The sequence below is a fragment of the Ovis canadensis genome, chromosome 12 (assembly GCF_042477335.2).
Source record: "Ovis canadensis isolate MfBH-ARS-UI-01 breed Bighorn chromosome 12, ARS-UI_OviCan_v2, whole genome shotgun sequence".
In the NCBI taxonomy this organism is placed as follows: domain Eukaryota; kingdom Metazoa; phylum Chordata; class Mammalia; order Artiodactyla; family Bovidae; genus Ovis; species Ovis canadensis.
Window position 1 is genome coordinate 81071135 of NC_091256.1, and position 16093 is coordinate 81087227.

At 45.4% G+C, this 16093-nt stretch overlaps 1 long non-coding RNA gene across 2 annotated transcripts in view; it reads right to left on the reverse strand.

Moving 5' to 3' along the window:
* Positions 1-16093, reverse strand: part of LOC138415738 (uncharacterized) — a 182891-nt gene that overhangs the window by 114613 nt on the left and 52185 nt on the right. Inside the window, exon 3 of one of the 2 annotated variants that reach the window (XR_011247380.1) lies at positions 3684-3756. The exons of the other annotated variant lie outside the window; for it this stretch is intronic. This is a non-coding gene — a long non-coding RNA (uncharacterized lncRNA). The remainder of the gene's footprint in view (positions 1-3683; positions 3757-16093) is intronic. 2 annotated transcript variants of the gene reach the window in all.

A 16093-nucleotide genomic window follows, 5' to 3' on the forward strand; every position in this document is an offset into this window, starting at 1 on the left:
AACGGTCACCACCCCCCACTCCAAAAACGTCCACACTCCGTTCCCTAGAACCTGTGATTATGTTGCTTTACACAGCAAAAGGACTTTTGTAAGGAGGGTTACTGACTTTGAGATGAGGAGATTAGCCTGGATTACCTAGGTGAGCCCAATCTAATCACATTAATCCTTAAAAGCAGAGAATCTTTCCTAGTTGTGGTCAGAGAGAGATGTAGCAACAGAGAAAGGTCAGAGGGAAGCAATATTGCTGCCTCTGAAGATGGAGGAAAGAGCCACAACCGAGGAATCTAGTAACTGGAAGAGGCCAGGAAATGGATTCTCCTTAGAGTCTTTAGAAAGGAGCTCAGCCCTACTGACATTGATTTTAGGCCATTGTCAGGCTTCTGGTCTTTAGAACTGTTATTTATGCCCCTAGGTTTGTGATCATTTGTCACAGCAGCAATAGAAAAACTAATATGTTTTCCTAGCACCTCGATTTATAATAATCCCAGACTGAAAACAACCCATATGCTCAATAAATGAATGAATACATTGTAGTATATCCATACAATGGAATATTACACAGCAGTAAAAAAGGAATGAAATACTGATATACTCAACAATATGATAAATCTCTAAAATAATTATGCTGAAAGAAGCAGAACCAAACCAAAAGAGTACATGCTGTATGATTCTTTTTATATAAAATTCTAGAAAATACAAATGAATCTATCATTACAGAAAGCAGATCAGTGGTTGCCTGAAGACAGGGAGAAAGCTGGGAGGGAGAGATTGTAAAGGGGCGCTAAGAAACTTCGAGGGGTGATTGATGTTTACTAGCTTGATTGTGGTAATGGTTTCACGGTGTCCATAAGTCAAAACATATCCAATTGTACTCTTTAGAATGCATAGTTTATTGTTTATCAACTACACCTCAGTGAATCTAGTAAAAGAAATCTAAGTAGCTACTTGAGGCTAGTGATGACTACATTGGATGATGAAGTTCTAGAGTGTAAAGTAAGAGGATATATGCATGACGTCAGGCACACATAAAGATTTCTTAAAGGCATCAGTCGTCAAGGAAATGACTGATAAATTGAACTTCACTAAAATTAAGAATTAAAGCTCTTTAACATAGAGCATTAAGAGGGTGAAACAGCAAGTCATTGAATAGCAAAAGATATTTGCTACATAAATATTAAATTAATAAGTTGTGTGTGTGTAGGACTTGTATCCAGAATACATAAAAAAAATCAAAAAAGAAAAATGTTCATGTCAATGTATGGCAAAAATTAGCACAATATTGTAAAGTGAATATCCTCCAATTAATTAATTAAAAAATAAAAAGTCAAACACATATTTATTAAAAAAAGAAAAGTAAAGAACACAATTTTTTTTAACAGGCAAAAGACTTGTACTGGCACTTCTCAAAAGAGAATATTCAAATGGCCAAAGACTACATGAAAAGCTGGTCCTTATCATTAGTCATCAGGGAAACGAAAATTAAGACTTCAATAAGATAATGTACACATACACCAGAATCATTAATAATGTCAAGAAATGTTTAAAAACATTAAACTAAGTGTTAGTTTAGTTTAATTTATGGAGCAATTGGAATTCTCACACATTGTGGGTGGGAGGGTTAATTTTAATTAAATCCAAACACTTTGAAAAATCTTTACTAAGTCTAATAGTCCCTATTAATCAGTAATTCTGTCTTTGGCATATGCCCATCATAATGCATACAATGTGCCTCAAAAAAACTTGTACAAAAGTGTTCGTAACACCATTATTCATCAAAGTCAAAAACATGAAGCAATTAAAATGTTTATCAATAACAGAATGAATGAATAAATCATATATAACACACAGACACACAGAATACAATGGAGCAATGAAAATAAACAAAATACCACCAAACTCTCAAAGATGAATGAATCTCACAAACACAATGTTCAGTGAGTGAAAGAAACAAGACATCAAAGGGCACACACTGAATAATGAAAGTGATAGAAGTCAGAATAGTAGTTATTAATACCTTTGGGGGAGAGTCGATATTGATCAAAAGGGGATAAGAGGGAATGTTCTGGGAAGCGGATAACGGTTTGACTCTTGGGGGGGTGTGTGGTGGTTACACAGGGAACTCACTTTGTAAAAAATGATCATCCATGTAACTATGAATTATGCACTTTTCTCTATATACACTGTACTTGAAATTAAGTTTACTAAGAAAAATTTTTTTCATTAAAAAAAAGAAATCGGTGACCTAGATAAAGTGTGCCCTCAAGTTATAGGTGAGGGACACTCAAGTGTGAGCCTCCACCCTGACTAGCCAGCACCAGCCCACTCTCCCCCACCTGTCATTTCTCCAGAAATGACAATAAATAGCCTCACCAGATGAAAGAAAGAATTGCAACCATACAATTTTTGACTTGAGATTTTCCTGGTTTTACACCTAATTTAAGTAAACCATTCTCCACCCCCTTCTCTCACTCCCTGCCCCCCATGCCATTTCTGTGTCCATTTCACTCAGCTGAAACAACGGAGAGAAACAGATTCAGGTAGAGTGCGGAGGCAGTTATAAAACAGATACTTGTAAAGACATCGCCACCATTTGTGCCACTTGAAATATTATCCCTTATGAGTTTCTCACTGAATTAGTGCCATTTAATGTGTGCATATGGCCAGAGGGAAAATATAAAATTGATCAACGAGAACAGGAAAATTACTCCGGAGAATCTTTGTGGCTTTGTGAATTGTTGCTTGACATTGTGGTTTTACCAGATATAATGGCATGATTTACAATTTACAACAGGGCTTGGGGGATACAGATACAAACATTTTTACTTAAAATACCAGGAGCAGATGGGGGGAAAAATACAGACTGGCCTTGGTCCAGATGCTGAGGGTGTTGCACATATTCCGACTCCTACATGAAGGCATAAATAACACCAATTCCTTGTCATCCACAGAAATGCAAGAGATCCTCACAAAGGTAACCCGAACAGTAGATACATATGAAATAATTTCTGTATGTCGAATTATTTTGGAGTATATGCATGACAGTCTGTAGTTCTGCTTGCTTTCTCTAATGGAGATAGCTGATGTCCTACTTATTTATGATATCGCACCCAAAAGTCATAAAATTGCATCATGAGGACAAAATTCCAGAGAAGCCGGAAAGCTCGGAACCATCCTATGTTTTAGTTCTGTGCCAATATGCACGTCTACCCAGTCATGTGCTCTGTGCTAGAAACGGACGATTTTACTTTTCAGGCTGATAAGTAAGAATCCTGATAGACTATAAAGATACCCAGACCTGGATCCTTGTATCAGAGCTGCCACCAAGTAGCTCTGTGACATTTGACAACTCTCTTACCTGATCAAGGGCTTGATTTTTCTCATCAATATACCAAGTGAAACATGATCAGAAGGTTGCTAAGGCCAACTTGACTCTTAGCAGGCTGTGGTCATTTTAAGCAGAGCTCTCTCTCCTCTAAGATTTCTATCTTTCCAGTCTGATTGGCCTCAAAGATCATTATTTTCATTTTGAAAGTTTCAATTTCCTAGTTCCTGTTGAATTCCAATCTCAGGAGCAGATGGCAATGGTTATAAAAGCAATAAAGAAATTAAGTAAGCAATGGAGATGTTAACTAAGAGATGAAAGCAAGATTTGCCAGCGATAAACTGCAACATAATCTACTTACAATCCACAGAAAGTTGGCTGTATTTCCAGTTATCTGGGTATTCATATGATGCTTGTCTCCGCTAAGGAAAGACCTAGAGGAAATGAAACAAAATGGAGGGGGAAGGACAGCAGTTAGAGACAGGGAAGAACTTCCTGAGAGTCGTTCAGATTAGAGCTTATTATAAAACTGCATTTGAGTCTGTTTCAAGTACTTGTCCTTTGGGCCCAGTTTTTCCCAGGACTAAGTTGGAGAAGTGATGATAATCAAATTCTCGAAAGAACTACATTTATTTAAAAAGTTCATATGACTTTTTAATGAAAAGGTAGAGAGGAAACGGGCCAGCTAAAAACAATTGAGAGGATGTTTCCGATCCAAAAGGTTTGGAATGGCTGTATTATGGAACCTCCTTCCCTGGGGGAATCCTTTGGGACTATTAGCCTCTGGAGAATAGTGACTATGCTTTGAGGCAAATGAAAACCAAGGTGATTGCTAAAGGCCTGACCCAAACAGACAATCAGTATTTAGGCTAAAATGAGATCACATCCCAAGGGCTTCCCTGGTGGCTCGGCAGTAAAGAATTCACCTGCAATGCAGGAGAAGTGGGTTCAATCCCTGGGTCGGGAAGAACCCCTGGATTGGGAAATAGCAACCTACTCCAGTATTCTGTCCTGGAGAATCCCATGGACAGAGGAGCCTGGCAGGCTACAGCCCATAGGGTTGCAAAGAGTCGGACATGACTGAGCATGCATGGATGCACACACAAGAGCATGTCCCAGGAAGCATTTCACAAGTACCAGGAGCTCTCACACGCTGTTGGTAAGGAGGTAGCTGATGTGAGGTTTCTGAGAGTCTGAAGCAGAAAACCTGTCCTCTGCTCTTCTGCATTCACTCCTTCAGGACACACAAGTCCCTTCTCCTCTTGACCTTGGGGTCATGCAGAGGCTGTAGCAAACGCCACCTTCTCAGCGGAGGATCCCTGAGAGAGCAACTCAGAGTATGACAGAAGTGACAGCTCAGACCACAACTATGAAGACCACGCAGGTCCTGAGCACAGAAGGCCACAAGAACATCTCTCCCCTACTTCTGTCCCAGGATGTGGCTTCATCAGTTCACACTGTTTAGCCCCCTAGGGAAGAGCGAAAGCTGTCTGGAGGCTGACAAATTACATGAACCTCGGCAAAGACAAATTAAGACGTAGTAGATCCCAAGGTAAACTCATTTTAGCAGATTTCATAGCTAACATCAAAGCATCTGGGAAAACGTGCTATTAGGTAGTGGGAAGATTTCTTGACTTCATTCATTCCTGTGTAACATAGACAAATCACTTAAATTTCCTGGTTCTTGTTTCTACCAGAACCTTCCCCATCAAGTATTTATATATTGCATGTGTGTGTGTGTGTGTGTGTGTGTGTGTGTGTGAGAGAGAGAGAGAGAGAGAGAGAGAGAGTGTGTGCTTAGTCATGTCCAACTCCTGCCAGGCTCCTCTGTTCCTGGGGTTTCCCAGGCATGAATACTGGAGCAAGTTGCCTTTCCTACTCCAAGAGGTCTTCCCAACCCAGGAATTGAATCTACAGCTCCTGCTTGGCAGACATATTCTTTACCATTGTGCTACCTGGGAAGCATTAGATATTGGACCCCCAAAAATGCATATAATACGAAAAGATTTAAGAGAAATAAATATTTGCAGGAGTGGAAACAAATAAAAAATATGATTATAAACAGAAAAAGCACAATATTTTAGATTCATTCACGCACAAAACATAAGACATATAGTCTTATTAAGCCAGTGGAGATAGGTTAAAATTTGGTCTTTGAGCTGCCTGGCAGCCAAAGGAAAAAGAGGGGCTGGGGTGAGGGGCAGGGATCAGTTGTAAAATACAGGGTGTATATATAGTGCAAGGGAAGCCAAATCTTCCATTAAACAGATACCTGGAAGGAATTTTTAGATCTTTATAAGATATATGATGCAGTGACAGCATCTTGCACAAAATTCCTAAACCCACGCGGCTGTTAAGTTCCTTAATTTCTCTACAGAGAGACTGGGAAAGATAACGCAGATCAGCCAAACTTTCAGTGGGCTTCCCTGATGGCTCAGACAGTAAAGAATTTTCCTGCGATGTAGGAGACCCAGGTTGGGAATATCCCCTGGGTTGGGAATATCCCCTGGAGAAATGGCAACCCACTCCAGCATTCTTGCCTGGACAATTCCATGGTCAGAGAAACCTGGTGGGCTACAGTCCATGGGGTCACAAGGAGTCGGACACAAATGAGCGACTAACACTTTCCTTTTCAAACTCTTTCAAGAGGGTATTGTGAAGTTAAAAAGAACTAATCGCTGGAAGCCTGAGCCCTAGAAGATAAAAGTTACTTGGCTGAGGTAGGCTCGTGCCTGACTGGGTCACGCCTCCACCAGGGAAGAGAGATGAATCCTAAGACTATGTCAGAGACAAACTTATCTTTTATTTACCAACGTTCCATGCAGGGACTATTCCCAATATAGTATAATCTATAGGACTCTTCACCACAATACACACACACACACACATACGATAAGGTTTTTAGAAAATGCTTCTCTGAGTGATAGAATGAATATATAAATTTCTGTTCTCAATCTAGTACTTTAATATTAGATATCAGTGTTTAAAACCATAACATGGGATTTCCCTGGTGGTCCAGTGGTTAAGACTCTACACCTCTAATGCAAGGGGCAGAGATTAGACTTCTGGTCAGGGAACTAGAACCCACATAAATAATAAATAAATAATAAACAAATTTTTAAAATCATATCACAGTTAAACTTAGGCTACAAAAAGAAATCCACATAAGTAAAAGTAATCACTGTGTCAGCCCTTAGAGTATTCCATTTTGATATGCTACCTCCTACTTCTGGAGAAGGAAACGCCAACCCACCCCAGAATTCTTGCCTGGAGAATCCCATGGACAGAGGAGCCTGGCAGGCTACAATCCACGCGGTTGCAAAAGTCGGACATGACTTAGCGACTAAACCACCACCACCACCACCTCCTACTTTCAGGGCAGCAGCTCTGGGCTAAGTTACCACACTGCTAGACGGCGAGTAGTGGTGTTGGCATAGGTACGGTTCACTGACTTGAAATAGACACAACACTGGACATTACTAGCCAGACTGTGTGTATCCAGTTAGTCTCAAAATTTTTATCTGGAACTTAATGTTCAAATAAAATGACATAGACAGAGAGACAAATCACAGCTGAGCCACTCCAGCGGGGTAGAATAGCTGAGGGGCTAGGGAGCCCCAACAACCACTTACATTGACCCCAAAATCCACCCCACCTGCCCTCCCAAGTGCATCCACCTGCCAGCCACCCACGCCCCGAGGACATGAGCAGATGTAACCTCCTTTCCCAGTCTATGGAGAAGGGGCAGAGGAGGCCCTCCTCACTTGCCCAAGGTCACACGTTCCCGACCAAGGAACAGCTTGGCCACCTGGAATCAAACAACAAGGTGTTTGCCAAGTGAGCCAGAAGAAATGGTGACAAGCCAGAGCACACGCAGGTCGGGAGGGACAGGTCCTGGGCTTCCTGGTGTCCTCGTCCACTGTCCGGCCAGCCCTGGCAGAGGTGCAAAGGATGTCTCTTCAACCCACATAGGCAAAGGAAGAATCCAACCCCAGAAGAAGAAAAGGAAGGGCAAGAGAAACCCCTGCTCGATCTTGGTGGAATCTTCATTCCCTTTTGAGGACCCCCGGCAAGCCCCCAGACACCTTCCTTCAACTCCTGCATCTCCGGCAGAGGCCACTGGCAGCCTGCATCCTGCCTCCCAGCGGGTCACCATCCTTCAGCATCTGCAGCGGACACCACCACCCACCACCGCAGCAGCAGGGACAACAATCCTGAACAGACCCCCCCACCCCAAAACTCCAACTAATTAAAGACAAATAATGAAACGCATTCAGGCAGGGGGAGGTTGGCAAAGCCCCCCTGCATTGTGTGGCCGCCTTGGCACCGAAATGGTTAGAGCCCGCATCCCTCCGCGGCGCCTCCTCTCATCGCGGTGGAGAGCTCTTGAGAACGTTATTAGCTGGGTGTGCGCCTTGCCGTTTTTTCCACACGAGGCAGATGGGTAATTACGAAGCTAATAGTCTGATTGAGAGAAATCAGATGCAGTGGTTTGCCCAATTAGATGATACATTAGCTTCCTTCTTTGTAAGCAGCTAATGTGTGAAGCAAAGTGGTATTTTCGAGGGTCAGAATCCTTAAACAAGTGCCGAGTTGCAGATTATTGTATCTCTCTTTTTTTTTCTAATGGAGGAAAAGTGCTAAGTCTTCATTACTAAAAGCATAGAAAATGCAAATCAGCTTCTGAAACAAAAGAGAGAAGGGACAGGCGAGAATATTTGGTGTCCGATGTGTCAACCTACAACATCAATTACATTGAAATGCAATGCATGGCAGCCTAATCAAGGATAGTATAATTGTAATAATTGCGTGCTTTTGTTGGAGAGCTGCTGCTGTTGTTATTTGTCAACCATTTGTTCCTCTCTATTGTTAAGGGGGGGAAAGATTTTTTTTTTAATGTAACTGAGAGATTGTGTAGGTAATGGGTGAGCGGGCGGCCGTCCACAGAATGCCGTATGAGCGGTCTTGCTGCCCTGCTTCATGGCGGCTCCTCCGTGGCCCAAGCGAGCTGCTGGGACAGCGACGTGGGCTTGGGGCAGGAAGGGGCAAAGTGGCCAGCCACATCAGGGTGGGCTTCAGCCTCTGTCTGTGTCCCCGGTGTCCTGGGGCAGAGGCTAACTGAGTGCCTGGCCTGAGGAGGCTGGGGGGAAAAAAAAAAGCACTGCGGAGGGAACAAGCCTCATATCACATTCTTCTCCTCTTTAGCAAATATAAGGAGATGGAAAAGAGCTGCTTCCCTGAATTCTCCACCTCATTCTGCTTCTTGAAGTTGGTGACTAAAGAAGGATGTGTTTGGCTTTTTGTAAAGGACCATTGCCAGCAAAACTCCCATGGGAAGTGGGTCAGGGTTGTGGGGGGGCGGCTGAGATCTTGGGTAAAATAACACCGGAATGAAAGATGCCGTAGGTGGGACATCAGCAGGAGAGCACTGTCCCCCAAGGTGCAGGCGGCAGCACAGGGCTCAGAGGCTCAAATCCAACTCCCTCCCTCCTGGCCTGGCGAGACCAGCCTCTCCACAGCCTCCCAGGGCCTCAAGACTCGCCTGCTGTCTGGAGAGACACCAAACCCAGGATCCTCTCACGTCTCCAGCAGATAGAAAGAGCCCTCCAAACACTTCTAAAGTTATACAAACACATTTCTTCTCTCCGTCTCCCCTCTCCATGCCCACTTTCTTTTCCTCCATGTGTATAGATGTTTCCTGAAATGTTCGTACAAGAAAGGGAGAAGAGAAAAAGTCAGCTTAATAGCCAACTCTAGAAAGAAAAAGAAAGCACAGCACAAAACAGGGATGTTCGTGGAAAGCCGAAGTTGAGCTGGAAAATTCTTCTTAGGAGCCGCGCTCAGCATTCAGATCAGATAAGAGGTTTATTTTCTCACTTCAATTGGTCTTGCCAATAGGTTGAAACAGAGGCACAATGGAAATGGGCTAAAACATTTAACAGAGCTGTTAAATCTCATTCTCCACAGCTCAAAAAGAACAATCCCGGCCCGTCTTTACCGAGGGGAGGCTTCATGGGCTGTAGGAGGCTTTGCGTGTATCCCTGACAATCCTGTACATACTCCAAAACTCACACTAATTAAAAGCAAATAATCAAATACATTCAATTTGAAAAGTTGGCAAACTCGCGTGTATTATTGCGTTAGCACCTTGGCATGGAAATGCTCACATCGTGCTAATCTCGTTGTGCAGAAGAGCTCTTGAGTTCCTATTCACCCAGCCCATGCCCCCTCCTCCCCTCCATACCCCCACCTTTGGGCCGGCCCCCCCACCAACCCCAGCCCCCTGCTGCTCCCCTACCAACTCTCCTGCTGTAACGTAAAATAAGGAAGACTCTGGGACTCTCGAGACTAGGATTTGCTTTCATTTGGATGTGACAAAGGTCTGATGGAGAAAAGATGTCCTTCCTCTCACTGACTTCTTATTTATCTACCTAGAGAGAAGGTGGGCGAGATCCTGCCATTTTCATATAAAGTTTGCAGTGGTAAGAATTGGCTAAACCGTTCGTGGTCACCAGGCTCACCGCCCCCATGCCACCCTCCCGGGTAGTCTGCTTGTCAAACTGGTGGCCGAATCTGAGCGACGAGCTGCCAGAAACCTTCAGAGCCCATGCTGCTGCCTCTGGAATTTGAGTTTCTTAGGGGCTGGCTGAGGGATGAGAAGAGGGTGTTGCCCAGAGAAATGCGAAATTCCTGCCATCAAGAATGGGGTGAGATGAGCTCAGACCAGCCAGAATTTTTCTGGCAGATCTGCTACCTAAGGCACATTTCTCTTTCATCCTGGGCCCCTGCCAATCACAGCCTCCCAGCATTCAGGGCTAGGAGGAAGACAGGCAGCTTGTCCTCAGCTCCAAACAAAAGGAAAACAAATAAAGTCACATTCAGCTGTACGACCTTCGTGTCAGATGCAAGAGGAGCAGGACAGACAGCGCATGTAAGGGTTTCTGGGAGGCACGGAAGAGACATGTGAATGGAGCTCCTAGGAGTAGGTATTTGAAGGAGCCATGGGAAATCCTTGCCAGGGAGACCCCGATCTGTCTGTGGGTGAGGAGGGCTGTTGCCTGAAGTCCAAAATTCCAAATCACTTTCCAATATGTTCTCAAGTACAGTGATTAATCAAGAGCATCAACCTATTGGTACTTTCATTAGTTGGGAAAGAATTCTCTGAGGAAAGCATGAGGAAAGTGTCTTGGTTGAGTCCTTGCCTGTGTACCACGGAAACACTACAAAAGCTTGTCGGACAGTTCTTACAAAAGCTGACCATTCGCTTCTCCTTCCTGGTAATCTGGTCCATGGGCTTCATCTTATCCTCCCGCGTTACGATGACCTCCTCTTTCCTTGTAAGTTTTCTGCTCCTTGTTTTAATTCATTATTCTATTACTCATTCAATCATTCATTACATCCATTTGTTAAGTAATAAGATTCTAAAGGTACTGCAATTAACCATGAGAATACAAAGGGGAATATGGTTAGATTTAGACATTCCAATCCTGGGGATCTACCCAAAGAATCGAAAGCAGTGACTTAAATAGATAGTTGTACACTAATGTTCATATCACCATTATTCACAATAGCCTAAAGGTGAAAAGAGGGCTTCCCAGGTGGCTCTGGGTAAAGAATCCTCCTGCCAATGCAGGAGACATAAGAGATGTGGGTTTGAGCCCTGGGTTGGGAAGGTCCCCTGGAGAAGGAAATGGCATTCCACTCCAGTATTCTTTCAGGGATAGTCCCATGGACAGAAGAGCCTGGCAGGCTACAGTCTACAGGGGCACAAAGAGTTGGACACGACTGAACACTCATACATGCAAAGGTGGAAATGACATGAACTTCCCTGGTGGCTCAGAGGTTAAAGTGTCTGCCTGGAATGCAGGAGACCAGGGTTTGATCCCTGGGTCGGGAAGATCCCCTGGAGAAGGAAATGGCAACCCACTCCAGTACTCCTCCCTGGAGAATCCCATGGAGGGAGGAGCCTAGTAGGCTACAGTCCATGGGGTTGTAAAGAGTCGGACACGATTGAGTGACTTCACTTTCACTTTCCATTAATGGATGAATGGGTAAAGTGTGGGGTGCACATACAATGGAATATTATTCAGCCTTAAAAAGGAAGGCAATTTCGACATGTGCTACAGCATGAATGAATCTTGGAAACATGATGCTAAGTGAAATAAGCCAGACAAAAAAGGATAAATACTGCATGATTCCATGGATAGGAGGTTCCTAGGGTAGTCAAATTCATAGAAACAAAGGCCAGGGGAAGTTAGTATTTAATGAATACAGAGTTTTCATTTCTGAAGATGAAAAAATTCTGGAAATAGATGATGGTGACAGTTTCATATCACTGTGAACGTACTTAATGTCACTGAACATGACATTTTAAAATGGTTGAAATGGTCAGTCTTATGTTAGGTATATTTACTGAAATAAAAATCAAATACAAAAAGAAGTGAATTACAGTGGTTAATTACAGTTTTCAAACAACCTGGAGTCTAGCAAGGGAAAAAGATATGTTAAAAAATATATATGAGTGTAATACCATGAGGGTAGTACCATAACCTGGAGAAGGCAATGGCAACCCACTCCAGTACTCTTGCCTGGAAAATCCCATGGACAGAGGAGCCTGGTAGGCTGCAGTCCAAGGGGTCGCGAAGAGTCGGACATGACTGAGCGACTTCACTTTGACTTTTCACTTTCATGCATTGGAGAAGGACATGGCAACCCACACCAGTGTTCTTGCCTGGAGAATCCCAGGGACGGGGAAGCCTGGTGGGCTGCCGTCTATTGGGTCGCACAGAGTCAGACATGACTGAAGCGACTTAGCAGCAGCAGCAGCAGTACTATAACCACGTGGGGCACAAGAGGAAACAAGGTCTAAGGTCCAGTCTGCAAAGATGGCATCCATGTTGCCCTGGATTAAGTGATCTCTGAGCCTCAGTTTCCTCATCCACAAAAAGGGAGAATAATAACCAGCCTCCATTTCTTGACCGCCTACCATGTATCAAGCACCATGCCATGTCCTTTAGTTTATCAGACCTCACATTTGACCAATAAAATGGAAATATTACTACCAATTTCCAATGAAGAAATGGGTTCCCCAGTCCCATAGTAAATTAGAGCTCCAGAGTTTGAGCACAGACCTACATGAATTTCTGGCCTATGTTTTTTTCTCACTGCGTGCATGCATGCTCAGTCATGTCTGACTCTTTGGGACCCCATGGACTGTAGCCCACCAGGCTCCTCTGTCCATGGGATTCTCCAGGCAAGAACACTGGAGTGGGTTGCCATTTCCTCCTCCAGAGGATCTTTCCAACCCAGGGCTCGAATGTGTCTCCTATGTCTCCTGCACTGACAGGCAAATTCTTTACCACTGAGCCACCTGGGAATCCCAACTACACTAGCAGTTTTTCTCACTACACTAGCAGTTTGTGACTGTAAAGTCCATTTCAAATTTAAAGGACAGCTTACTGGGAAAAAAAAAAAACAGGTCTGGGGAAGAGAGAGCCTCGTAGGGTTTAATTGTGTTCCTGCAAAAAAAAGAAAAAAGATATGTTGGAATCCTAACCCCTGATACCTCAGAATATGACCTTATTTGGAAGTCAGGTCTTTACAGAGGTAATCAAAATGAGATGATTAGGGTGGGCCCTGATCCAACGTGACAGGTGTCCTTACAAAAAAAGGGAAATTCGGACACAGAGACAGACACGCACACAGGGAGAAAGTAGTGTGAAGGTGGAGGCTATTCTCCCAGAGACAGAAGCTGGGAGAGAGACTCAGCTGGGACAGACCCCTCCCTAGCGCCTTTGAAGGGATATAGCCCGGCTGACACCTTGATGGTGGACTTCCAGCCTCCAGAGCTGAAATACATTTCTGTTGTTCTAAGCTCCCAGTTGGTGGCACTTTATCACAACAGTCCTCAAACTTAAACCAGGAGCCAAGCAAGGGAAACTGAGATGGAGGTTTCTTGGAGGGTTTGGAGAACATTCACCTGAGGGCCCCAGAATGCCCAGCAGCCCTCAGGAGAAGGTGGACAGGGAGCAGAGAGGTGCCATCCTGGTTTTCCTCCCTCTTGCCATCCCTCGCTCCTGCTCACCCATTTGGGGCAGCTTTCTTTAAGAACTTGATTATGGGGGAAAAAAATAATTTGATCATGATGCTTTCCTTTTATGTTTTTATTTTCATGTCATTTGTAAGCACTGTTGGAACCTGACAGGTACTCCAGACAGCAGTTTCATGGAGAATTGTTACCCTTGTAAATTATAGGTATAAGAGCACCAGAGCTCTAGGTACCGAGGCCTCCTATCAGGTCCCGCGCCCCACACAGGGCCGCCAGCTGCACCATGTCCCCCACCCCCTGTTCATTTGGGGGACCTAGAACTCTAGCCAGAAAGCCAGATGCTCTTAAAGAAAAACAAAACAGTTCTGGGGCTACAGTTAACACAGAGCAGGGGCAGAGCTGCCGGCTTAAACTGGTGTGGAAGCCAAGGAACCCAGAGAGCCACATCTCTTCGTCCAATCCCCACCCAGCAGCGAGATTAAGCAGAGAGCTTTGCAAAGGAACTCCGGGAAAATACTGATAAATTGAAGGGCAATCGACAAGGCACTCAGGCTCCCTCCCTGAGTTCCACCTAGCCCCCTAAGTTTGTGTCAAATCTTTTCTTTTGTCCCCTTCAACTAAGCTCATGTGGGAATGGAAACGTTTTTGTGCATTAAAGAAAATCAATGAAAACATCTCAGAAACAATTTCAAGCTCCTCTTCCTCCCTCAGGGTGGCAAAGTCAGGCCCTGCAGTGCTGTGCAGGGGTCCCAAGGACAGCCAAAGCTATGTGGGTGGCAGAGTTCCACCTCACCTCTCTCTCCTAACACAGGATGCCATTCCAGAAGCCCAGCCAGCCTAGGAAAACACTAACTCTCTCCCCAGAGCCTTTAAGTTTCAGTCTTCAGCTGTGTTTCTATGCGGTTTTGATCCCTAAACCAAGTGTGAAACATCTTTAAATGCAGTAGGATATTAGCACTAAGACAACGATCCGGAGAGCAGGCTTGATGAACATTGCACGGGATCTGGGGTCCGGAGATCTGGGTTTGAACCTCCTCTCTGCCACTAACTGGCTGTGCAATTTTGCATGAGTCACTTAACCTCTCTGAGTCTTTGGTTCCTCTTCTTTGAAATCAGGATATTCACAAAGACCTTGCCTGGGTTTTGCAAAGTAGGAAATGAGATAATAATGTATAGGACCAACACATACCACCATCACCAAGGAAGAAGTCGAGGCCAAACAAGTTGCCGGCTGACCCCTAGCTAAGTGCAGCCCCACCCCGGCAGACAAACGCCCAAGAGTGACATCTGGGAGGGAACGCGGTCCAGTTGCCTGAGCGAGAGCCTTCAGAAGCCCCAGCAGTAAGGGTGCCCCCACTGATGGGCACGGGCAGCACCAGTTCAGCCCCCAGGAGACAAATGAAGAGACTGGTTTTCAATAAGGAAAGCAGGCTTCCTGGTGCAGTCAGGCCAGGAAGGAGTGGGAGGAGGGGTAGGGAGTCTCACTGTGGCAGATGTCTTGGCTGGGAGAGAAAGTTCTAGAAATTGCGCCGAGGGTTGGGGAACAGGGGGCTTGGGCTCAATTCAGAACAGCCCAGCTTCCTTCCAGACGGGAAACCAGAGCGGCATCCAGAGGGATCCCAGGAGACCCCGGTGTGCCTGCTGGCAGCCGAGCCACAAAGGGCCCGGGTAGGGAGACCGCAGGCTGGCCCGGTCTTGGAAGCGCGGTCGGTTCACCTGAGAGGGCTGGAAAACCCTCACCCCTGGGGAGGAAAAAGAAGATGGGATTTCTCCTGGGGTCGGAACAGGACCCTGCCGGCTGGAGACAATGGCTCCAGGAGCCTCCACAACTCCACCCCTGTTGCGGAGGGAACTCAACACCCTGGAGATCGGCGTGTGAAATCTGCGCTGGAGAAGAGAGTCCTCATTTAGCAGAGAAAGCGCTGTGCTATCTATGTGTGAAAGCTTTTTTAACACTGTTTCCTGCTCTCCATATGGCAAACTTCACCCAAATTAGGAAGAACTGATGAACAAAACTCCAGCAACTTGAAAATGAGAGTGAGCGAGTTCCAGATGTCCATCCCAGAGGCAGCCGCAGCCGGTGCCCTGGGCGGGCCCACAGGGCAGGCCCTAGTACCCCCTAGCCCCATCCCCAAGTGTACCCGAGTCCCCCGGGCCGTGTGTGCCCTCTCGGTGGATGAATCATCGTCACCCATAACTAAAATCATCACCATAATGTGTGTGTGTTAGTCTCGGTGGTGTCTGACTCTTGGCAATCCCGTGATCTGTAGCCTGCCAGGCTCCACTGTCCATGGGGATTCTCCAGGCAATACTGGAGTGAGTTGCTATGCCCTCCTCCAGGGGATCTTCCAAATCCAGGAATCGAACCCAGGTCTCCTGCATAGCAGACGGATTCTTTACCAGCTAAGCCACCAGGGAAGCCCGGAAACACCCGTATGTTAGTTGCTCAGTCGTCTCTGATTGTTTGCGACCCCATGGACTATAGCCCACCGGGCTCCTGGTCCGTGGGATTCTCCAGGCAAGAATACCGGAGTGGGTTGCCATTCCCTTCTCCAGGGGATCTTCCTCACCCAGGGATCGAACCCAGGTCTCACACATTGCAGACAGATTCTTTCCCGTCTGAGCCAATAGTTGTACGCTCACTTTGTGCCGGTCGCTATACTGGGGACCTTGGACGTGCTGTGTCAGTGACTCCTCACCAGAATCCTGTGGCTGGCTGTGGC